A 24941-nucleotide genomic window follows, 5' to 3' on the forward strand; every position below is an offset into this window, starting at 1 on the left:
GTACTGACTGGCGTTGCGCCGGATGGTGGCAGCTGGTTGCATGGAGGTACAGGTCTGTGTGTGTCTTTTTTCTATATACTGAATGGCCCAGCGTGCCATCCGCTTTCTTCCTGATCAGTATGTCGAGGAATAGAATACAGCCATTCTCTTCTACTTCCATCGTGAAGGTTATATTCTCATGTATGCCGTTTAGGTGGTCCATAAACTCCTCCAGTGCCTGCCTGCCATGCTGCCAAATCACGAAAGTGTCGTCCACATAGCGGAAGAAGTGCCTGGGTTTACGGTGAGCAGTTTGTAGTGCCACCTCCTCAAAGTGTTCCATATAAAGATTCGCGATCCCTGGAGCAAGGGGAGATCCCACGGCCACTCCATCCACTTGTTCATAATGCTCTCCATTGCACTTGAAGTAGGTGGTCGTAAGTGCATATTCAAAGAGCTTCACTGTTTCAGGCTCGAAGTGCCGATTAAGGAGCGCCAAGGCGTCTTGTAGCGGTACTTTTGTGAACAAGGAGGTGACGTCGATGCTCACGAGTAGGTCATCACTCTGTATTCGGATGTCCTTCAGTATTCTAACGAAATCCGCGGAGTTTTTCACGTGATGACTGCAGCATACCGAAACGGGACATCATCAGCAGCGTAGAGGAAGCAATCCGGGGCCTACCCAAGGAGGAAGCTGAGCAGATCCGAAGGGAGACCTGCAGGATCATCGACAAGTCACGACTCCCTAAAGCTAACATTACTGCGCAGGAACGAGAGGCTATCCGCGCACTGAGGGATGATGCTGACATCATGGTCCTCCCAGCAGACAAGGGAAATGCGACGGTGCTGATTCGCACAGTCGACTACCAACAGAAAATCTGCTCTCTGCTGCAAGACCCAGCCTACAGGAAGCTCAACAAGGACCCTACATCGACGATGACCAGGAAAACCGTGGCGCTACTGAAGGACTCAGATCTACCAGAGGCAGTGCAGAAACGGCTGTATCCCAGAGCGCCAACGACACCGCGCCTGTATGGGTTGCCCAAGATTCACAAAGATGGGGTGCCTCTACGGCCGATTCTGGACACTATCAACTCGCACAGTTATGGACTGGCCAAATACCTGGCGACACTATTGAAACCACTGGTGGGACACTGCAGTCATCACGTGAAAAACTCCGCGGATTTCGTTAGAATACTGAAGGACATCCGAATACAGAGTGATGACCTACTCGTGAGCATCGACGTCACCTCCTTGTTCACAAAAGTACCGCTACAAGACGCCTTGGCGCTCCTTAATCGGCACTTCGAGCCTGAAACAGTGAAGCTCTTTGAATATGCACTTACGACCACCTACTTCAAGTGCAATGGAGAGCATTATGAACAAGTGGATGGAGTGGCCATGGGATCTCCCCTTGCTCCAGGGATCGCGAATCTTTATATGGAACACTTTGAGGAGGTGGCACTACAAACTGCTCACCGTAAACCCAGGCACTTCTTCCGCTATGTGGACGACACTTTCGTGATTTGGCAGCATGGCAGGCAGGCACTGGAGGAGTTTATGGACCACCTAAACGGCATACATGAGAATATAACCTTCACGATGGAAGTAGAAGAGAATGGCTGTATTCTATTCCTCGACATACTGATCAGGAAGAAAGCGGATGGCACGCTGGGCCATTCAGTATATAGAAAAAAGACACACACAGACCTGTACCTCCATGCAACCAGCTGCCACCATCCGGCGCAACGCCAGTCAGTACTGACCACCTTGGTGCATAGGGCGCACGTCATTTGTGACAAAGAAAGCCTCTCAGACGAATTACACCACCTAAGAGAGGTATTTCGGAAAAACGGGTACAGTGAAACACAGATTGGCAGGGCCTTCAAGAGGAGACAGGCTGACAAAGTTCAGGAAGAGGAAGAGGAAGTTAACAAGAGACTCGCCTTTCTTCCATATTTGGGGCCCACATCAGCCAAAATCGGGAGGCTTTTAAGAAAATCTAACATAAATACCGTCTTCCGACCACCGCCGAAGACGAAAGAGCTGCTGGGCTCAGCTAAAGACCCACTCAAACTAAACACACCTGGTATATACAACATTGCCTGCGAATGTGGTGTGCAGTACATTGGTCAAACGCAGCGCTGCATCTCTAAAAGGTGCGAGGAACACATCAGGCATGTTCGACTTGGACAGATAGAGAAATCTGCTATAGCTGAACATAGCATCAAAGAAAACCACACCTTTGACTTCGAAAACACCAGGGTGCTATGCCGAGCCGGGAGCTATTGGGATAGCGTCATTAAAGAATCAATAGAAATACGGGTCCACGAGAACCTTGTGAACAGGGACGAAGGCTATCAACTGAGCGCGGCCTGGAATCCAGCATTAGCCGCAATACGCCAGGAACGCAACAAGAACCGTCCAGCTCACGAGACGCAATCAGAATGCTCTGACGGAGACACGAACGGCGCACCCGCTTCCCCCTCCACCTCGCCCGCCGGCTCCTCTGGACCCAGCCTTCCGCGGCCAGGTGGTGGGGGGCACACCGCAGGTATAAAGGGACCGGCATCCGCAAAGTCTCGGCACTTCGCCAGAAGATGATGAGTATGTCACTCGTCGAAACGTCGCTGTTTGAAGACACCGCCACCCGGCTGGAAGCCCGAGAACTCTTCGCCAGCTGTATACGCCGGGAAAGAATACATTCACAATACTAGATTTTCTCCATTTCCGAAAATTGACACACAGCAAAGATCACATTCCTCTTTTCCTCTCCTACTCTCACCTTAACTATCGACGAACATACCTTCTTACACGTACCTGTACTCAAATTTCCCAATACAAAAACTAGCTCACTACACCTATCACTTCGGTCTCATGATCCATTGGAACTGCACTTTCTACATTCCACACAACCAGTGTATCAATTTAGTCTGTCCCTCCTAAATCATCTATTCTCAGAGCAGATTCTTTCCCATTCTTCATCGGCTCTGCATAGTAGTTTTAAAGAATGGGTATAGTGACTATATATGTTCATCATATATTGTTGTTATCGTCGTTGCTGTGGTTGTAGTCTTCTTTGTGCTGCTTTGCAGCCCCTATGATGCCGAAAACCGATCTATGGTGGCCATATAGAAGGGAAGCACTCCATAATATCATACAAATTAATTAAAGGAAATAATGACGTCAACACATAACTCAAACGAGTTAAGTGGATCAATCAAACGTGACAGTATGGGTATAACACGACGCACATAGACATATTAATGACGCTCCTTGGTAGAAAACAGCGACTTGTACGCGTCCACCAAGGTGCTCGGGGTCACAGCACCAAGTTACGACAACTCAAGATGGGCGTATAAGGGGGAGAAACCGATCGTGTGTTAAATAAAAGAACCTTACAACTGTAACGGTATTTTCAACCTCTAGTATAATGCTCAGTTTCGGATGTTCCTCCGACAGGATTGTTTGAAGTAAGGAAGATTAACGTCCTGTCAACATCGAGGTCATTAGAGACAGAGTAAAAGGATGGAGAAGGAAATCGTTTTGCCCTTTGAGAGGAACCATCCCAGCATTTCCCTGGAGTCATTTAAAGAAAGTAAGGAATACTTAAATCTGGATAGCTGGACGCGAGTTTGACCGTCGTCCTGCTGAATGCGAGTCCACTGTGCTAACCAATAATGAGAGGAGGGATCATCTAATCTACAACAGACAAAAGTGGTTACCATAACAATCAGACTTACGAGGCATATTCGGAAAGTAAGGTCCGATTAGGAGCGAAATGGAAGCCACTGTGAAAATCCGTTGGAACTTCGCGTATATGTGTTGGGCAATGTCTTTAGTGTGCCTCTCGATAGCTTCACGTCTCTATTTTCAGTTCAGAGCGCAAAGTGATCACGTAGGAATGCCTAAAACAACAGTGTATCCCGCCAAGTACGTGGAGCTGGTGAGAGTTTTCGTCTGAAGCTATGCAGCCCACATAATATAAATGTCATGCGTTTCTTTCTTCGCCTGCCGAGGTGGCCGAGCAGTTCTAGGCGCTACAGTCTGGAGCCGAGCGACTGCTACGGTTGCAGGCTCGAATCCTGCCTCGGGCATGGATGTGTGTGATGTTCTTAGGTTAGTTAGGTTTAATTAGTTCTAAGTTCTAGGCGACTGACGACCTCAGAAGTTAAGTCGCATAGTGCTCAGAGACATTTGAGCCGTTTCTTTCTTCAAGACAATTTCAGCCGCATTTTGAAGGGGCAATGAAGACCTCCTGCAGCGTTTCCGATTGGAAGTGATCACCTACAATGCAGCCCTTAGTTTGCTCCCTCCGATGTTCATCTCTACTCTCACATGAACCGCTGGCTACGAAGACAACATTTTGGCACAAACAACGAAAGGGAGACCAGCGTAGAGAACTGGAGGAAAGGAAAGGTGGCTGCTTTCTGTGGCGAGTGTACTGGAGAGTTTGTACAACGCCTCGAGAAATGTCTAAGTCGGAGCGGCGACTATGTAAAGAGGTAGCTTGAAGGTGTGGCTAACTGTTGCGAATAAAAAATTCTTGATTTTCGCTGTGGTTTCCATTTCGCGACCGATCGCACCTTAGTTTCCGAATATCCCTCGTACTACCGCAAAGTCAAAAATATGACTTACTCATCTAGATTAACAACTGAACAATTAATACTTGGACACTGGGTTCTAATGGGTGACTATAACCTTAGCACAGGTATGTGGGCATGATAAATGCAAAGTTATGCAGATGATATACAACTACAAGTGGTGATTGTAAGCATGGTTCGTAAATTACTGGAAAAACACGGAAAAATAGGATCGAACACCACTGAGGTCACCAAAGCGCGCACTGTTTGGCTGCGAAGTATTAAAACGGAATAACTGGCATCTGAAGAGAATGAACTAATATGCCGTCCTTACTGAGTCGCCGATCGATGAGACAATTTTAACGTTAAAATAATTTTCGCTGTCATTTTCGTCATGGTGTAACAGTTTAACAGCCCTTTAATGTCGTCAGAAAACCTTCACCTATTTGGGCTAACTTCCTTCTCAAACCTAACAGCCATGTCTGGACTGCAGGAACTAGAAGGCATCATGTAGAAGTTTCCCACTCAGCCACTACATGGCATCATATGGCAATGTAGCAACTCTAACTCATCACCAGTGAAAATGTCCCAACTAACTGCAGCACACCGACTAATTCCAGGAGCGCTCCTGATCCACATAGCGCCAACTGCCTCCTGTGGGCAGGAAGTCAAGCAAAGATGAAGTAAGATACACTGTCAACCCCACATCTAAGAATAGGTGAGAAACAATCTGAGTTTGTGCTCCATCTCCAATGAACTCTTTGTCAAAAGGATGTTAAACCCCAATTTCCCTTCCTTCCTTCCTTCCTTCCTCTCTGCAACAGGAAATTTCTTTATCATTTGATGCATTCCATACAGCAGGTCTTGGCTAGTAGGCAGTGAGTGGCATCCCCAGCGGGAAGCTGAGGCAGCAGTACTGCAGCTGGGTGCGACAGCGCCCTTGCTGACTCAGCAGTGTGTCAGCTTCGAGGCACATGCAGGTCAGTGGCTGGCGTCTGCAGTCTGCGGCCTGTAGTAACTGACAGTAATGTGGCTGTAGTTGAATACAGGACTCTCGGAGACTGGCTGGTGTCAGGCGGTGGTATAAACTGAGTGGCCTTACTCGAGCCTGTTCAAAGCTCAAAATGATTAGGTCTACTGTAGCTGAAGCCTCGTTTATCAGCGGCTTTGCAAAGTCGTTGACTTTGCTCGACGAGCCTGGAGTAGCTCAGCCTTACATTAGACGACTGGTGCAGGGACAGTGCACAGTTGAAGTCACGACTCCAAAGGAATGTTGCTACCGCCTGAGCATTTAGTTCCTCTGGCTGGGTGAGTTGCGACAGGTGATATGACGCATGTCCAGAAAGTAAGAGTACTGAGCCTCTGGCACTCAGAGGAAATATTTTTCCACATATATGGCAGCACTGTGCTCAAGAAAAAGATGTTGGCAGTATAACATACTCTTATTTGTCGTTGACTAAAAAGTCTTCTAGCGTCGTGTTGAAATGAATGAAATTCCGAATGGAGTCAGCTGCGAGACAAGGAGCATAATCCAGTTTCTTCTTGCAAAGGGAAATGCACCATTAAAATTTTTTAACGAAATCGATACCGTTGAAGAGGACGATTTGATAATCGTACAAATGTTATCGTGAGTTTAAAGCTGGCAGATGGTCACGATGATCAAAGCAGTGGGCATCCCTCTACCACGACTGAGGAAATGGCGAAAAGTTCCGAAGAAATGATGAGTGGTGACTGTCAGTTGACTTTGGATGGGATGAACGCAATTTTTCTAGAAATCTCCAGACCTCTTCTGCGTGAAACCATTACTGAAACACTTGGTTTTCGTAACAGTGTGCGAGGCGGGTAGCAAAACAACTCACACGTCTTCACGGGAATTTCTAAGACCTTCGAATTGGAATGTCAACAGGTTCTTGACACTATTGTGATGGTGACAAAACCTGGCTTGTCCGTAATACACTGCGGTGACGAAAAGGCAATTAATTCTGTGGCGACGTCCCTCCTGTACCATTAGCGACAAAAAACGTCAGAACCGTTGTTATAGTCCATAAAATAACGGCCACTTCTCGTGGGAACATAAAGGGATTCACCTCACTGAATTGATGCTCCAGGGTGAAACGATGTTATTCAGTACTGTGAAACACTACAAAAAATTGAGGACGATACAGAACAACAGTGTTAACGAAAGGAGTGTGCTTGTTGCACGACAATGCACGTCGCAACACAGCCAACGCCACAAAGAAACTCTTGGTTTCATTTGGATGGGATATCATCTACTGTCCCACTCACAACCCTGATGCCACATTCAGATTTTCGTCTTTTCACCTCTCTGAAGCGGTTTATGCATGGAGAGAGTTTTTCTACCGTCGATGAGGCGCAGAGTGCTGTCAAACGATGGACGAAAGAGGCAGTGGGAGACTTTAGACATCCCTCGGCTCACAAAGTTCATTGAGGTCGAAGACGAATATGCAAAAAAAAATATGATGTTTGATGTACAGATGCGAATTTATAAATTTTACATACATACACTGCCGGAAAAAAATAGTACACCAGGAAAGACGACGTCACTTTTGATAAAGATACACTTGTGAATGTTCAGCATCAATTTTCCAGTGAGATCTAAAGAGACAATTTTAATGTTAAAATAATTTTCACTGTCATTTTCGTCATGGAGTAACAGTTTAACAGCCTTCAATGTAGTCTCAAAACCTTCATCTATTTGGGCTAACTTTCTTCTCAAACCTAACAGCCAGGTCTGGACTGCAGGAACCATAACGGAACTAGACGGCGTCATGTAGAAGTTTCCCACTCATGGCATCAAATGGCAATGTAGTACTTCTAACCCATCACCAGTGAAAATGTCCCAACTGTAACACACGACACTTGAGGTATAGCAAATGTACTGATAATAGTTTCAACGTTGTCCGCCAATGGATAACGTAGTGGCACAGCCACCAGAGTACCATCTGTGTCTACTCTTTGATAGGGGATTCTCTTAGCTACGAAGCTCAGTGTGGTGCATACGTGTGAAACAAGCAGGCAGCCATGTCATGCAGGTTCATCGCACTTCCTGCAGCCAACTGAATGATTTTGAAAGGGGGTCAAATTGTGGCCTCCTGAGTGGTGGGATGGTCCTTTTAGAGAATTGCCACACAAGTTGCACGTGCTGCGTCAGTTGCGCTTTGATGTTGGTGTCAGTGGTCACGTGAACATTCTTACAGGCGTAGACGAGGTCCTGGACGTCCATGCAGCGCAGACGCCTGCCAGGATTGTCATATTGTAAGGGGAGCAGTGGCAGATCGTACAGCTACCGCAGCACAGATAATAAGGCTTGTGAGCCCATACGAACTGCTGCGAACCGGTTATTAGCAGCGGGACTATAGGTATGCACACGTCTATACCATCTTCCACTCACGCCACAGTATCGACGTGCGCGACTCTGCTGGTCAGAGATGAAAGCAGCTTCTGCCTGCACGCATTTCAAGGTCATTAGCACGAACGACGTAGACCTGGTGAGTGCTGCCTCCTAGAGTGCATTCGTCCAGGACACATCGGCTCCAGTCCAGGCGTTGTTATCTGAGTTGCGAAAAGCTACAACTCTCGTTCACCTTTGGTGTTTCTAGAGGGGACGCTAACCAGCGCTTGGCACTTGCAGAATGTTGTTAGACCTTGTCTTTTGCCAGTTGCAACGGGGAAGGTGATGTGTTGCTCCAACAGGATAATACTCGCCTCACACTGCACATGAAACTCAACGTGCTCTGTGGATTATAATGGGATGTCAAGTGCGTCGTGCGACTCGTCAACCTCATCCAACATCTCATACAGAACTACGTGTACAGGTCGAGCAGGCGTGGTATAACGTATCCCAGGATAGTATTCGCAATCTCTATGATCGACTCGATGCGAGAGTCAGCGCCTGCATTTCTGTCCATGGAGGCTAGAATACGTAATGATAAGAGTGTTTCAGCATGGGTCGATACCTGGTACTTCAGATACCCTTATGCTATTGATCTGTATATGTAATCATTTCATGTACTCCATAACCACTGTTCCAACAATAAATCTTGACTGAACTGGAAACCTTTAAAAGGGTATACCAATTTTTTTTCCGGCAGTATATACTGCCTTTTCCAGTTTAAGCAATTGAGTGCTCTTAATTTCTAGACGTGCCTCGTAGGCTCTGTATTGTAATTAAATAAAAATAGTTGTGACTCTTTTTCTCTAATATCTCTGTAATGTAATACAATGAATATGAGCCGTGACTTATATAAAAAAGAAACACACATTAATGCAATGGCTCAGCATAAAAGAGAAATAACTAATGTAGGAATATTATTAACAGTGTAATATGTTGTTTAATTTAGCCCGGTGCGTATAAGCCCTCAGTAAACTAGCTCAGTTCTTAGGGGTTACGGAATTGTAAATACTCATTTGTTTAACTATTGAAACACTACAGATATTCCTCACTACATATGCCTAGTTGAAGTCAAATTAAAAGTCGGGTGCTTATAGAATGTGTATGAAATCTTACGGGACCTAACTGCTAAGGTCATCAGTCCCTAAGCTTACACACTGCTTAGCCTAAATTATCCTAAGGACAAACACACATACCCATGCCCGAGGGAGGACTCGAACCTCCGCCGGGATCACTCGCACAGTCCATGACTGCAGCGCCCCGGACCGCTCGGCTAATCCCGCGCGGCGCGTGCTTATAGCACCAGAGAATATTTCACCAGTCCGTTCACTGTACAACAATAAATTCCGTGCCGGCCGGAGTGGCCGTGCGGTTCCAGGCGCTACAGTCTGGAGCCGAGCGACCGCTACGGTCGCAGGTTCGAATCCTGCCTCGGGCATGGGTGTGTGTGATGTCCTTAGGTTAGTTAGGTTTAATTAGTTCTAAGTTCTAGGCGACTGATGACCTCAGAAGTTAAGTCGCATAGTGCTCAGAGCCATTTGAGCCAATAAATTCCGTAACTCAAACTCGTGGTTTCGTCTTGATTCCTAATATAAGATAACAAGCGTAGCTTTGCAAATAAAATCTTATACCAGAATCCTGTGACCAGGCCTTCGTCCCGGGGATGTTATCTCGCAACTTTGAGAAAATCTGAAAGTGAATCTTATTAAATTATTTGCAGCGACCACCAGGCTCGTAGAAACTGAAAGAAAGGTTTAGTTTTCTCACCGGCGGCACGTCTCTACGATGAGCTAAAAGAAAGTTCTTAATTATATTTTAAGATGGCGCCTAACAATCAAGAATTTCTGTAAAGGCCCATGTCTACTCTAGACAAGCAAGGTTCAGGATTATAAATGATTTCAACACGGACACAGTGTTTAAGTCACAAACAACTCAAAATAGAGTTTTGTTAATAACTTACATTGGCTGATACAGCAAGATGAACCTTCGTTAAACGCCCCTTACGGTTCGCGTCCAGATCATAACCCAAGAAGAAGAATAGTAATGAGAAAAGAGGTCAGTGTTCAAACACAGAATCTCAATTCCCTGGAATAGGCATACATTTTAGTGTAATATATTGTTCCTTGGTAAAACTCGCAAGTTGCTCAAACAATACTTGTCGTACAAACATGTAATCTATAAATTTCACACTCATGTCCACCCAGGAGAAACAGTATAGCTCCCATTACCATACAGCAAATCCCATCAATCACTGACGGCAACACGCCGCTTAGCCGGGTGCTACGCCACCACTGCTAGCACTGCAGCGTCCAGCTGAGGAATTACAGGTATCGGACAAAAATGTGGAAACGGCGCCAGAAATGCATGCATGAACTTTAAAGCATGTGCTAGCCACGCCGGCGGATTGCGCTAATTTATTTGACCACCAATGGAAACTGTGTAATCTTCTTAATATGTCACATGTGTCAATCGTGGTCGCAACAGTGTTGGGTGTAGTTGTCAGAGCGTTATGTCGGAGCTATGTGACTTCAAACATGGGCAAGCTGATGGTACTCGTATTGTGGCTGCTCCCGAGACCGAGGTAGCTGAGGTGTTTGGTGTTTGAAGAGGCTTCGTATTGAAGATTAATACCACACACAGGGAAAATGAAAAAAACTTCATCCGAAGACGAAAGTGTGTCTTGCGTGGGCGTGACAGATAGTGAATAAAGTGCATTGTGACGAAAAATAAGAGGACGACAGCTGTAAAAGTAAAAATTTTTTGTTTATTTATAGACGCAATCACATTCTTATGACAAGTCATAAGCGGTTTCGACCATACAATGACCATCTTCAGATTCTATAACAATCAAAAAGAAAATTTATATTAAAACCTAAAAGTAAGTGCAATATTAAACCAGGCTTATTAGTAATCTAACTGAATCTGTGCGAAATACATATAGTTCATACATAAAGGCGGCATATACTGAACACAGGTCCATGCGTTGTTGAACTAGCTATAAAATGTAAACACTGGTGTTATATAGATATAAAAATTTGTTAGATTTGTTTCCCCCTCTATGCGCTAGTTGCGTCTCCTATAAAACAATGTTTTCTCCTTGTTCTGAAATGTTATTTCACTGATTTAACGCTCTGTTCTGTGATTTTAAGTTTATATACATTTGACCTAAATATTAGTAGTAAATTTGTCATATTTTAGGCTTTTGAAAAATAAATACTATCTTATAGAAGCGCATCTAGCGTAAAGAGGGGGAACAAAATGTAACAAATTTTTATATCTATATAAGACCGGTGTTTTACATTTTATAGCTAGTTTGACAACGCATGGCCTGCCGGAGTGGCCAAGCGGTTCTAGGCGCTTCAGTCTGGAACCGCACGACCGCTACGGTCGCAGGTTCGAATCCTGCCTCGGGCATGGATGTGTGTGATGTTCTTAGGTCAGTTAGGATTAAGTAGTTCTAAGTTCTAGGCGACTGATGACCTCAGAAGTTAAGTCCCATAGTGCTTAGAGCCATTTTTTTGGAGAACGCATGAACCTGTGTTCAGTGTATGGTTCAAATGGCTCTGAGCACTATGGGACTTAACTTCTAAGGTCATCAGTCCCCTAGAACTTAGAAGTACTTAAACCTAACTATCGTAAGGACATCACATACATCCATGCCCGAAGCAGGATTCGAACCCGCGACCGCAGCGGTCGCGCGGTTCCAGACTGTAGCGCCTAGAACCGCTGGCCACCCCGGCCGGCGTTCAGTGTATGCCGCCTTTAGGTATGAACTATATGTATTTCGCACAAATTCAGTTAGATTACTAATAAGCCTGGTTAAATATTGCACTTATTTTTAGGTTTTAATATAAATTTCTTTTGTATTGCTATAGACTCTGAAGATGGTCATTGTATGGCCGAAACCGGTTATGAGTGTGTCATAAGAATGTGATTTCGTCTATAAATAAACAAAAAATGTTTACAAAATAATCACTCGGTCCATTGACAATTTTTTTTCTAAAGCTGTAAAAGTCACTGAAGAAATGAAAGTCGCACTCACGAAGGGATCTCCAGAATCTGGGAATTTCAGGACGAGCTGCAGTTCCAAAACCATCATCAGTGATGCAAAAAATGTGACGCCGAAGCCATAAAACCTGGACAATGCAGAAAGGGAAGAAACTAATTTCGTCGGATGAGTCTTATTTGACGCTGCTCCAACTTCTGGCCGGGTTTACGTGGGTGGCGTCATCTAGGCAACCGTATCGAGGTATTCCCTGCGCCCGTGGTTACTCTGCAAGATAATATTACTCCCAAGGATTATGTGAGCATTTCGGCTGATCAGGTCCATCCCATAGTATGATGTCTGATCTCAACAGTGACGCTATATTCCAAGACGACAGAGCCCCACCGGCCGAAGTGGCCGTGCGGTTCTAGGCGCTGCAGTCTGGAACCGCGAGACCGCTACGGTCGCAGATTCGAACCCTGCCTCGGGCATGGATGTGTGTGATGTCCTTAGGTTAGTTAGTTTAACTAGTTCTAAGTTCTAGGGAACTAATGACCTCAGAAGTGGAGTCCCATAGTGCTCAGAGCCATTTGAACCATTTGACAGAGCCCCTGTTCACATTGCTCACATCCTCCAGGATTGGTTTTATGAGGACGAGGATGAACTGCCGCACTCTCCCAAAATTTTTGAACCTTTGTGGTCTAGAATGAGGTTTTCACTCTGCAGCGGAGTGTGCGCTGATATGAAACTTTCTGGCAGATTAAACTGTGTGCCGAACCGAGACTCGAACTCGGGACCTTTGCCTTTCGCGGGCAAGTGCTCTACCATCTGAGCTACCCAAGCACGACTCACGTCCTGTCCTCACAGCTTTACTTCTGCTAGTATCTCGTCCCCTACCTTCCAAACTTCACAGAAGCTCTCCTGTGAACCTTGCAGAACTAGCACTCCTGAAAGAAAGGATATTGTGGAGACATAGCTTTGCCACAGCCTGGTGGATGTTTCCAGAATGAGATTTTTACTCTGCAGCGGAGTGTGCGCTGATATGAAACTTCCTGGCAGATTAAAGCTGTGTGCATGACCGAGATTCGAACTCGGGTCCTTTGCCTCGTGCGAACAGGAGAGCTTCTGTAAAGTTTGTAAGGTAGGAGACGAGATACTGGCAGAAGTAAATCTGCGAGGACGGGGTGTCAGTCGTGGTTGGGTAGCTCAGATGGTAGAGCACTTTCCCGCGAAAGGCAAAGGTTCCCATTTCGAGTCTTGGTCCGGCACATAGTTTTAATCTGCCAGGAAGTTTCATATCAGCGCACATTCCGCTGCAGAGTGAAAATCTCATTCTGGAAACATCCCCCAGGCTGTAGCTAAGCCATGTCTCCGCAATATCCTTTCTTTGAGCAGTGCTAGTGCTGCAAGTTTGTGTGTGTGTGAAATCTTATGGAACTTAACTGCTAAGGTCATCAGTCCCTAAGCTTACACACTACTTAACCTAAGTTGTCCTAAGGACAAACACACGCACACCCATGCCCGAGGGAGGACTCGAACTTCCGCCGGGACCAGCCGCATTCTGGAAGTTTCGCAGGAGAGCTTCTGTAAAGTTTGGAAAGTATGAGACGAGATACTGGCAGAAATAACTCTGTGTGGACGGGGCGTCAGTCGTGCTTGGGTAGCTCAGATGCTAGAGCACTTGCCCGCGAAAGGCAAAGGTCCCGAGTTCGAGTCTCGGTCTGGCACACAGTTTTAACCTTTGTGGTCTACTTCGGAGAAAAGGGTCCGTCATCGCTATCTGCCTCCATTATCGATACTTGAACTTGCCTCTATTTTGCTGGAAGAATTGTATGAGATTCCCTTGTAGACCGTATAGGACCAGTATCTATCGATTCCGAGACGATTGGAAGCCGTTAGCGAATGTTCCTTCACCTTATTAGGCATGGTAACGTGTCTTGTTTTTGGTATTTCATTTCGTCAACCCCGTGAACGCCGGCGGCTGGCTCACACAACCCTGGCGTGGCTTCCAAGGCTTGCCTGAAACTCAGTCCGTAACAGCAAGGATGCCTACGAGGCGCCAGTGCCGTAGGTTGACAGTTGAGTGGACTGGCGGTTTAAACGCTCGGGCCCCAGGTGTAGATAAGCTGAGGATGGCGGAGCGCCGAAGCACCGCTGCTGCACTGATGGCTAATATTTAGGGTATAGCACGCTCCGCTGCGGCCACGGCAGGTAGATAGGCGCCGCGTGTAGGGGGAGGGTGTTGCTAGTGAGCCCGAACTGTACGCCGCCTGAGCCGCTGCTGCCCCCCTCCCTGGTGCCTGTCCGCTTATCAGCGCGAGGCACGCCGCAGGGGAATCCCCCCGACCCTCCGCGCCCGTGTTTTGTGCCACTTCGCTGGTCATTGATGCGTTTAGTAGATAACTTACAAGAGAAGCGTACCCCCAACGGGTCATCGATGTTGCTCATCTTAACGCTCGAGCAGGGCCGTGTTTACAATCTATCGGACGAACACGTGGTGCGGTCCTCGCCAACAGATATTTCATTATAGCAAAAATGTAAAAATAGCATTTATACAATTTTGGAGTTACAGGCCTACAACGAAGAATGTAACTCTATTATTTAATTCTGTAATTACCGGTTTGTTCAAAAAGTCGGTATAAATACGAAAACTTAATTAATAAACCACGGAATAATGTAGATAGAAAGGTAAAAAGTGACACACATGCTTGGAATGACATGGGGTTTAATTAGATCAAAAAAAAAAAAAAAATATTGCTCGACGCGTGAAAGATCTCTTGCGCGCGTCGTTTGGTGAGTATCGTCTGCTCAGCCGCCACTTTCGTCATGCTTGGCCTCCCAGGTCCCCAGACCTCAGTCCGTGCGATTATTGGCTTTGGGGTTACCTGAAGTCGCAAGTGTATCGTGATCGAACGACATCTCTAGGGATGCTGAGAGACAACACCCGACGCCAGTGCCTCACCATAACTCCGGACATGCTTTACAGTGCTGTTCACAACATTATTCCTCGACTACAGCTATTATTGAGGAATGATGGTGGACATATTGATCATTTCCTGTAAAGAACGTCATCTTTGCTTTGTCTTACTTTGTTATACGAAGTATTGTTATTCTGTTCAGATGAAGCGCCATCTGTCGGACATTTTTTGAACGTTTGTATTGTCATTCCAAGCATGTGTGTCAATTTGTACCTCTCTATCTACATTATTCCGTGATTTATTCAGTTTTCAAATTTTTACTGACTTTTTGATCACCCGGTATTTTCTAGACAATTATTATTTAGAGAGATCCATTTCAGTTGTACATATGTATTTCAAACCACGACCGGTTTCGGTATTTTAAAATCCTTTCTTTAGGTATATTAAACTGCAACACACAAAGAAAAGGAGCCAAGAAATATAACGTTACATATCTGTAAAAAACCAGAAAAGCAGACTACCAAAACAAGGTGGCTCATTTATTGTATTTGGTAACGCGTAAAATGCAGTCAGTGCTGTCGGTGCGAGAGCTCCAAATTACTGCATCTTGGCAGTACTAGAAAAAAAGAAAGGCCCTAATAATCAAACTGACCTAAAAATGTAAAACAGAAAGCGAGAACAAACATTTAGAAACCATCCACTGAGTCGTGGTTGGTGTTCATTCTGTGTGGCTGCCCGACGGCGGACAGCGTGAGTACAGTGTTTGTTCTTGGTTTCTGTTTCCTACCCGCCCAGACGTTACATTTTAGGTCAGTTTGATTATTAGGCCCTCTACTTTTTTTACAGTTCTGCCAAGAGCAGTGATTTGGAGTCCTTGCACTAAAAGCCCCGATCGCATGCTACGTGTTACCAAACACAGTAAGTGAATCACCTTGGCCGGCCGCAGTGGCCGAGCGGTTCTAGGCGCTTCAGTCTGGAACCGCGCGACCGCTACGGTCGCTGGTTCGAATCCTGCCTCGAGCATGGATGTGTGTGATGTCATTAGGTTAGTTAGGTTTAAGTAGTTCTAAGTCTAGGCGACTGATGACCTCAGATGTTAAGTCCCATAGTGCTTAGAGCCATTTGAACCATTTTTTGAATCACCTTGTTTTGGTAGTATGCTCTTCTGGTTTTTACAGACATGTTGCGTTATATTTCTTCCCTCCTCTCCTTTGTATGTTACAGTTTCATACATCTGAAGAAGGAATTTTCAAATGCCGAAACCGGTCGTAGTTTGAATTAATAACTAGTACAACTGAAGCGAATCTTTCCGAATTAATTATCATGTGCCTCAGTTGCGTATGTCCTGCATACCAAATCTTATGTTCTTAACAACTGTTTCATTTAATGAACTGCTGTGACTTAAAAACAAATTAAATGAATTGCAGTCACTAAGGTTTCAACAACAACAACAACATTTCTACGTACATCTAAAAAAGGTAAAACAATCATCAACAAGAATGCTGGGGATGGTACTGCTTTGTCTTCCCCCGCCCTTTCACCTCATGTAACTGGCCACATAGGAGTATTTCCATTGAACAAGGAGTCCAAAATCACTGTGCAAATCGACATTTTCCACATTAACAGCCATTGCCAGAATTGAAAGGTGTGAAAACCGACTGATAAAAATCCTACGACGGACTGGGCATCAAACCTTAGACTTCGGATCCGTGTCTGACAATTTACCCCTCAGCCACCAAGACACACAAGCATATTTTCAATAAAAGGAAGAAAAAGTTAGGATTCATCTTTAAAAAATTGAAAATCAATTTTAAAAATGGTACATTGAATCTCTAACTTCTGTAGTATAATCGACATGACAAAAGAAAAAATTGTTCGTTATAAAAATACTAACGAACTCGGCAATACTTCGTAATTGCAAAATATGTATGTAAATTGCATATACATCCTAAATTCCTTGCCCCCTCCCCTCTGTTCGTTTTTTCATGCCCTCCTCTCTGTCTGTACATCTCCTCCTCACCTCATCTCTCTTTGCATAACCTCCTCCCCCTCTCTCCTTCTCCATTTTATTTTCCACCCTCTCTATGTCCATTTCAATCTGAATATTCAGTACAGTGTAAAAGTTTCAAGAAAATCCGTCAAGATCTATTCGAGATTTTTAATAACAACATTTCCCGTTTATATATATATAACTGTCAATGTGATTTCTTTTCGTTTTGAAAACATGAGACAGCGGAACTGTAGAACTGAGCTCAATAACCTTTATTTTCTTTTTCATATCAAAAGTACCATTACCGTCCACATCTACGAACGCAAAAAAAAAGAAAAAATCAACCAAATTGGTAGAGCCGTTCTCAGGCAATTATCTTTCACACATGCGGCAACTGATTTTGATTTATACAGGTACACCTCTGCAGCCTAATAGTTAGCGTCACTGGCTTCAGTGCAGGACGACCCAAGCTCGAGTCCCAGTACTTCCTCAGATTTTTTTCCGAGGTGAGAAGGTCTGGAATGTGCTCCACTCAGCCTCGTTAGACGAAATGAGGAGCTGCTTCGTTACAAAAGCAGTGGTATCACCAGGATTCAACTACTGGAAACAACAGCTGGAAGGATTGGGACACGCCGACGATCATAGATCGCTCCTCGCTCTGCCTTGTATGCAGCAGTTGGCCAGTCGAAACATCCGTGAGTGTCGTTTACGTTTATATTCGTATTTTTACAAAAATGCAGTTATTTATTTGGCTTTTGAATTTCCCCCTAAAAGCATCATGTACGTCATGTGGTCTTGGTATGACGTCAGTAGTCATTATACTATAAGACGCTATGGATCTTAAGGTATCTTCTAGGATTCCTGCAACATCTCGATAAAGAACGAAGTTATCTGAAAATGATTTTTTTCAGCTTCAGGGATTCATGAATCAGCTTCCGGCGCCAAGTAATAACAAATGTTGTCGGTCCTGTATTGTTTCAAAATGAAATATGAAAGAAAGCTGCTTGCTGCGACATCGAACGCAACTCAAACTACCAAATTTCCGTTAGACATACCTTTAAACTAAGTAATTTTTAGGAACTTTTCTTGTGCAGAAACAGCTATCTGGCTAAAAGTACTTTAAAAATGGATTACAAACAGTCCCGACTGCAATAAAATTTTTATTTGGATGGGTACCAGTTTAGGTCAGTATGTAGCCATCCTCAGATCATTTGTATCATGATGGAAAACGGTGGTGACGAACAGAGCGGGTATTATGACTCCACGAACGTGGAATGCTCCGCTCACTGTCACCGTCTAGGATTATGGTGTAAAGGGCCTGAGGATGGTCAGGTACTGACCGAAACTGGTAACCGTTGAAATAAATTGTTTCTACATCTACATCTACATCTACATCTACATCTACATCCATACTCCGCAAGCCACCTGACGGTGTGTGGCGGAGGGTACCTTCAGTACCTCTATCGGTTCTCCTTCTATTCCGGTCTGGTATTGTTCGTGGAAAGAACGATTGTCGGTATGCCTCTGTGTGGGCTCTAATTCTCTGATTTTATCCTCATGGTATCTTCGCGAAATATACGTAGGAGGGAGCAATATACTGCTTGACTCCTCGGTGAAGGTATATTCTCGAAACTTCAACAAAAGCCCGTACCGAGCTACTGAGCGTCTCTCCTGCAGAGTCTTCCACTGGAGTTTATCCATCATCTCCGTAACGCTTTCGCGATTACTAAATGATCCTGTAACGAAGAGCGCTGCTCTCCGTTGGATCTTCTTTATCTCTTCTATCAACCCTATCTGGTAAGGATCCCACACCGGTGAGCAGTATTCAAGCAGTGGGCGAACAGGTGTACTGTAACCTACTTCCTTTGTTTTCGGACTGCATTTCCTTAGGAGTCTTCCAATGAATCTCAGTCTGGCATCTGCTTTACCGACGATTAATTTTATATGGTCATTCCATTTTAAATCACACCTATTGCCTACTCCCAGATAATTTATGGAATTAACTGCTTCCAGTTGCTGACCTGCTATATTGTAGCTAAATATTTATTGCGGTCGAGATTGTTTGTAATCCATTTTTAAAGCATTATTTTAAAAGTAAGCGATTACAGCAACAGAAATGCCGCCTGTTTCACCTGCAGCCACTGGAAATTCGACGCGAGGGAGCACGGCGTTTGAGATTTGAATAAGTTATCCCAGCTGTCCACTGAAATATTCACCCTAATAAGCCCACATAAAGTAATTTCGTCCATTTATGATTGTATAAGAGCCAATACCACACTACTAAAGCGATGACATTTACTTATTTCAAACATTTGTGGCGTATATCGCCGGAGCTGCAGCGTACACAGCCCAACCTTAAATACGGTTCTAGTACACTTCCTGATCATAACCATCCGAACACCCCTGTGTGATACGGAATAGACCACCAGAGATCACAAGGGGCGGACCCTCCACTATATAGTGGGCAGGGATCACTGTCGGTAGAAAACCAGTAACAGTGGAATGCATCGGTCAGGACAGCTCAGTGACTTCGAACGTAGTCTGGTTACTATATGTCACCAAAGTAAGAAGTCCGTCAGGAACATTTTAACCCTCATAAAGCGGCCCAAATTGATTGTTGGTGATGTGATTGTGAAGTGGAACTGCGACGAAACAACGATACCCAAACCAAGACCCTGCAGACCTCATGTACTGAAGTACAGGTCACGTCGAGCATTGTGGATGGTGACTAAAAAATCGCATGAAACCAGCGAAAGGAACCACTCACGAGTTCCAGCTCTTTATAAGCCACATATTTCTGTATGAAGATGGTATCTGTTCTTTCGGACATGTCTGAAAGAACGGATACCATTTTCATACAGTTGAGGCTAACCGGCCATTGACCTCCTCCTTCTGTGCGGATGCATACGTATTGCTCGAACTCTTACGGGACTCTGGAAGATTGTCTGCCGCGAGTAATGAGTGTAATGGGCAGGGGCACTACGAATGTAGTGTTTGGACATTAAGTTGGGAATGTGGGTCTCACAGTGAGCGTGCAAGGGATAAGTCCCTGCAGTCGCACTATGTGCCCTCGGTGGCTCGGTTGGATAGGGCGTGTGTCATGTAAGCAAGAGATCCCGCGTTCGAGTCCCGGTCGGGGCACGTATTTTCAATTGTCCCCGTTGATGTATATCAACACCTGTCGGTAGCGTAGGGTCTTGATTTAATTATCATTACATATTTCTGTAGTGAGTGCGAAGGGAGACTCGGCGTGGTGTAAACAGCGACCCCTCTGAACAGTGGATGACTGAAAACGAGTGCGTGTAATCTCGCTGTACCCTGTAGCAATCCGATGGAAGGATTTGGGCGTGGCGAACGGTAAGAGAACTTTACCTCCTATCATGTGTAGCGGCAACAGTGAAATACGGAGAACATGGTGTCACGGTATGAAGATTTGTCGTAATTAGGTTGTGGTCCTCCTATTGCGCTCAAGAAAACGCTATATGCGGAAGGATATTTTGCAGCGTTATGTACTGCGAAGAGTAGAGGAACAGTTCGGAGCTGATTACTGTTTGTGTCAGCATGACAGTGTCCCTGTCATGAAACAGCACCTCCGAGGCAATGGTCTGAGGACAATGATATTCCTAAAATGGACTGTAATAGTGCAGGCAACTGCAGAGGCTCTAGGACATTGAAATCAAAGAAAGAACCATCAATAACTGATCTTCTGGAACGATAATATAGAGAGATTGGCGAAGGGGAAAAAAGAGGAGTGTCGAGACGTTTACGAAAAGGACAGTTGAAAAGTAAAGGTGGGATTGACTCATTTTGGAAGTGGAAAAGGATATCCATCGTAGACAGGAATCGGGCTATAAAATGCTGAACATGATTAAAAATATAAAAGATAATGCAAGAACAGAAGTGATAAGTAAGACACAATGTCTTGACCACTATAAGAAACTTTGGGCAACTGGAGGCGATGTCAAAAATATCTGGAGAAATGACATGAAGTAAGAAGAGATAGAGACGACAGTAGATAGAACAGAATTGAAGGAATTAGTATCCCCAATGCGTCAAATGAAAAATAGGAAAATAAAAAATGGTTCAAATGGCTCTGAGCACTATGGGTCTTAACATCTATGGTCATCAGTCCCGTAGAACTTAGAACCACTTAAACCTATCTAACCTAAGGACATCACACACATCCATGCCCGAGGCAGGATTCGAACCTGCGACCGTAGCAGTCGCGCGGTTCCGGACTGAGCGCCTAGAACCGCTAGACCACCGCGGCCGGCAATAGGAAAATAACGGACAGCGATGGAGATAACACAGCGCTAATTAAATAAGCCTGATTTCTCTATAATATTAACAGATACTGGACAAATAAGAAAATTCGAGAGGCCTGGTATTTAGCAACAACAATACCCATTTACAAGCAAGAAGACAAAAATAATTACGGAAACTATAGAGGCATCTCTCTGGTAAATACGGGATAAAAATATGTTCTACAATAGTAATGCAGAGACCAGCAGTAACAGTTGGAAACATTCTGTCAGTATGGCAAATGGGTTTTAGAAAAGGAAGATCGTGCACAGATAATAAATTAGCTATTAGACAAGCCACTGAGCAGAACACAGTTCAATAGAGAGACACGTAAGCTGTGTGGAAGCTTTCGATAAAGTTAATAGAGAAAAGCTATGGGAGATAATTACAAGAGAAGAATACCTTTGCACATGATAAATGTAGGAGAAAACATTTACCAACGAACTGAAATCAGCATTGCAAGAGATGGTGTATCTGAAACAGGGCGAATTTGGGAGTGAGACAAGGCCGCAGTTTGTATCTACTGTATTTTTAATATTTGTACTGGCGACATGCTGAGGCAAGAGATAAGTAAATTAAGTTTTTATGCTTCTGACTTCAACATAATTATTAGATATTACTCTTTACTGTTGATCAAGTCGTGAATCCACTCCAAAGAGTTACTCATATTTTATACACAACTACTAAGTTAAGTATCTTCAGAGATAAAGTTATGGCTTTCATGGGCCAGAAGCAAGATCCTACCAAAATAATAATAAATGATAAGAAAATAAAAATGCCTGTCCGTATCGCGTCTAGTCTTTTTTTTTAATCTTCCCCATCCAATTCTGTCAAGTCACAATATCCTGGGTTGAATTCTAAGCCTCACTGAATTGTCTCATGAAGTAAGGCCATGTATACTCTTGACAGTGATCTGTCCGTCGGAAGGGAATAATAAGTTCGGCGTGGACCTTGGTATAATAATAATAATTCAAACGACACAATGTGAACAGTTGGGGCCGGTTGGTAGATTAAATAAAGACTCAACTTTCGTGTCCGGGATCGGTGAGCCACGGACCTCGTAGCAATGGGAACAGCCCCTCACACTCCGACTAGAGATGGGTAGTTCGCGAACGAACGGGTGTAAAGGAACGGTTCACCAAGATGAACGAAAGGACCGAGGAACGAATTCCAAGGAACGATCGGTTCATAGTTCACTTCGGTCGCGGCGGTCTACTTGTAGTTCCTGGGAACGAGGAACGATCGGTTCGTAGTTCACTTCGGTCGCGGCGGTCTACTTATTGGTCCCGGGAACGAGGAACGATCGGTTCATAGTTCACTAGTTCACTTCGGTCGCGGCGGCCTACTTATAGGTCCCGGGAACGAGGAACGATCGGTTCATAGTTCACTTCGGTCGCGGCGCTCACTTCGGCAGTTCTCGTTCAAGCCTCGGTCGCGTGCTCGTCTCAGTCTCGGTCTCCCTCGGCCGCACTCGTCGTTCTTCGCATGACCACCTGAACCTGTCTCAGTTAGACTGCCGACTGCTCCTAGTTAGTTCAGTATCCAGTTGTTCGTTTCCTTCACTGCGCTCATCCATTTTACGTGTTTCAAACTGTTCTTGCACTTGGGTCTGGCTATTCAGCGTACACGACTGGTAATCAAAAAGTATTTTATAGTTACGTAAATTACATAAAAATCACGGTGTATGTAATAGGTACGTCTTTGCAGGTAACAAAAGGGCATATCAGCTCACTTCATTATAATATGAACAGCAGAAGATATACTTATAACAAGGAAAGTTTTTTTGTTATTCATATATTTTTTGGTTTCATCGACTTGATTTAGCAACTAACTTTCAATAATATGCTTAATTTTAAGTGCAAGAAAATTCATATAAAACGATTGTCGTGTATCTTTCATATACAAAACATTACATTTAGGAAAGCTCTAATTATTTTTAAGTTATTTTTAACTGCTAGTTTGGTTTCTTTGGAAAAAAGAAGTGGGTTGTGGGTCAGTTTGGCTCAGTAGCAAAAGCGGTGCCTTTCCATTTGAAAAGACATAGATTGCCATAAAATCGTATTTACTATTATCTCAAAAACATTTGTTCAGAAGGAGCTTTCAAACCAAAAACTTTATTACTACGAACTTTATTATTATTATTGCTGGATTAACTTTAATAATGCAACATAAAAACCTAATTGTTACTAAGCGTGTGACGCAAGTATGATGAGAAAACCACATTTTATTTTATGCCTCCATAAAGTCTACTTCGCCTACGAACTCAGAGACAACGTGAAGTATATATAGGGTGTAAACGATTATTGTTTACAACGTAGCATAGCTATGTAGTGGAAGTCGAAACGAAGAATTTTATACAAGACACTTGTGGTCTATTAAGTTGGGAAACAGCCAGCAACAAGTTTAAAAGACTACATGTGCTATAGCCCATGCGCGTCGCGTGAGATTTTCATGTTCTCTTCTCCAGCTCTCTACACATCGTCATCTATTGTTTCGCCATTGTTGCTTGCATTAGCTTGTCATTTCTTCACTGCCTCATTATTACATGTTTGTCTGTTTGTTGTTACTGTATCTGTTATGAGTAAAAACTCCGTACTCCTGGGGGGAGGCAAGTGCCCCCTCTTGGTGCCCTCCATCCTTCAGTCATCTACACTACTAGTTTTCAGTTTTTCATAAGAACCATATACCAAGCACAAATGAACGGTGAACGAGTAAAAATGAACGGTTCCCAAAAAAGAACGATCAGCAGTGAATTAGTTCCCAAGGATGAACGAGTTTGCCCATCTCTAACTCCGACCGCACGTGGACGCCACCATTAGGCCCGGCCAGACATGCGCCACGGAGACTTCCTCGCTGGTCCACGTCAACCGACCAACTACCCAGGCCCGGAAACGGTGAAAGGACCAAATATACGTCGGCCGATGAGGCACCCAACCGAACGACCAACAAAACGGTCGTTCCGCCCCAATCTCCCTCTGTTGGACAGCTCATGTGTATGTTGCCAGCGCTCGGCGAGCACTGGCTGTCGGTGCCTCACCGGCGCTCCGTCCCCGACTTCACTGCTGCTGCGTCCCGACTGCACCTCTGGTCCGTCCCGAACTGACTGCCAGACACACGACGACCTGGAAATACTATCGGTCGCTCCAGAGATTGTACGACAGTGCACTTATCAATACGCGCTGCTGCTGTCGCTCAAGGGCAGGTAAGGCAGGAAGTTAGAGGCCAGTAAATGGAATAAGAAAACGGGTCGGCAGTACCGTAATAGAAGATGACAAACAACAAATAGGATAAACGCGAGCCTTGCACGGCTCAACGGCATATTAAACTTGCACAATGAACAGCGAAATTCTTGTTTGAACGGACGAAAATCCATGTGCGCAGGTGACTCAAAGCCACCAACACAGCGTCGGTATTGACATATGGACCAAGATAATTGGTGACCATATGACTGGGCCATATCTATTGCCAAAGAGACTAATATCTCACGTTTATTAGAAATGTTTTGCGTACATTTTTGGATGTAGTACTACTAAATTTTCGGGTGGACATGTGGCTGCAACTCGACGGTGCTCGAAAATCTTTGATGTCGATGTGCGGAATCATTTCGGCGTCGCATATCCCAATCAGTGGATTGTTAGGGGTGGACCAGTGCCATGGCCAGCACGGTCGCCACGTCTGACAGCTCTCGACTATTTTATGTGCGGCAATACGAAGAGAGTGGTATGCGGCACACCGACAACATTGGCGAATCCCCGGAGCTATTGAAATACTA

Source organism: Schistocerca americana, chromosome 5, assembly GCF_021461395.2.
Source record: "Schistocerca americana isolate TAMUIC-IGC-003095 chromosome 5, iqSchAmer2.1, whole genome shotgun sequence".
Lineage (NCBI taxonomy): Eukaryota > Metazoa > Arthropoda > Insecta > Orthoptera > Acrididae > Schistocerca > Schistocerca americana.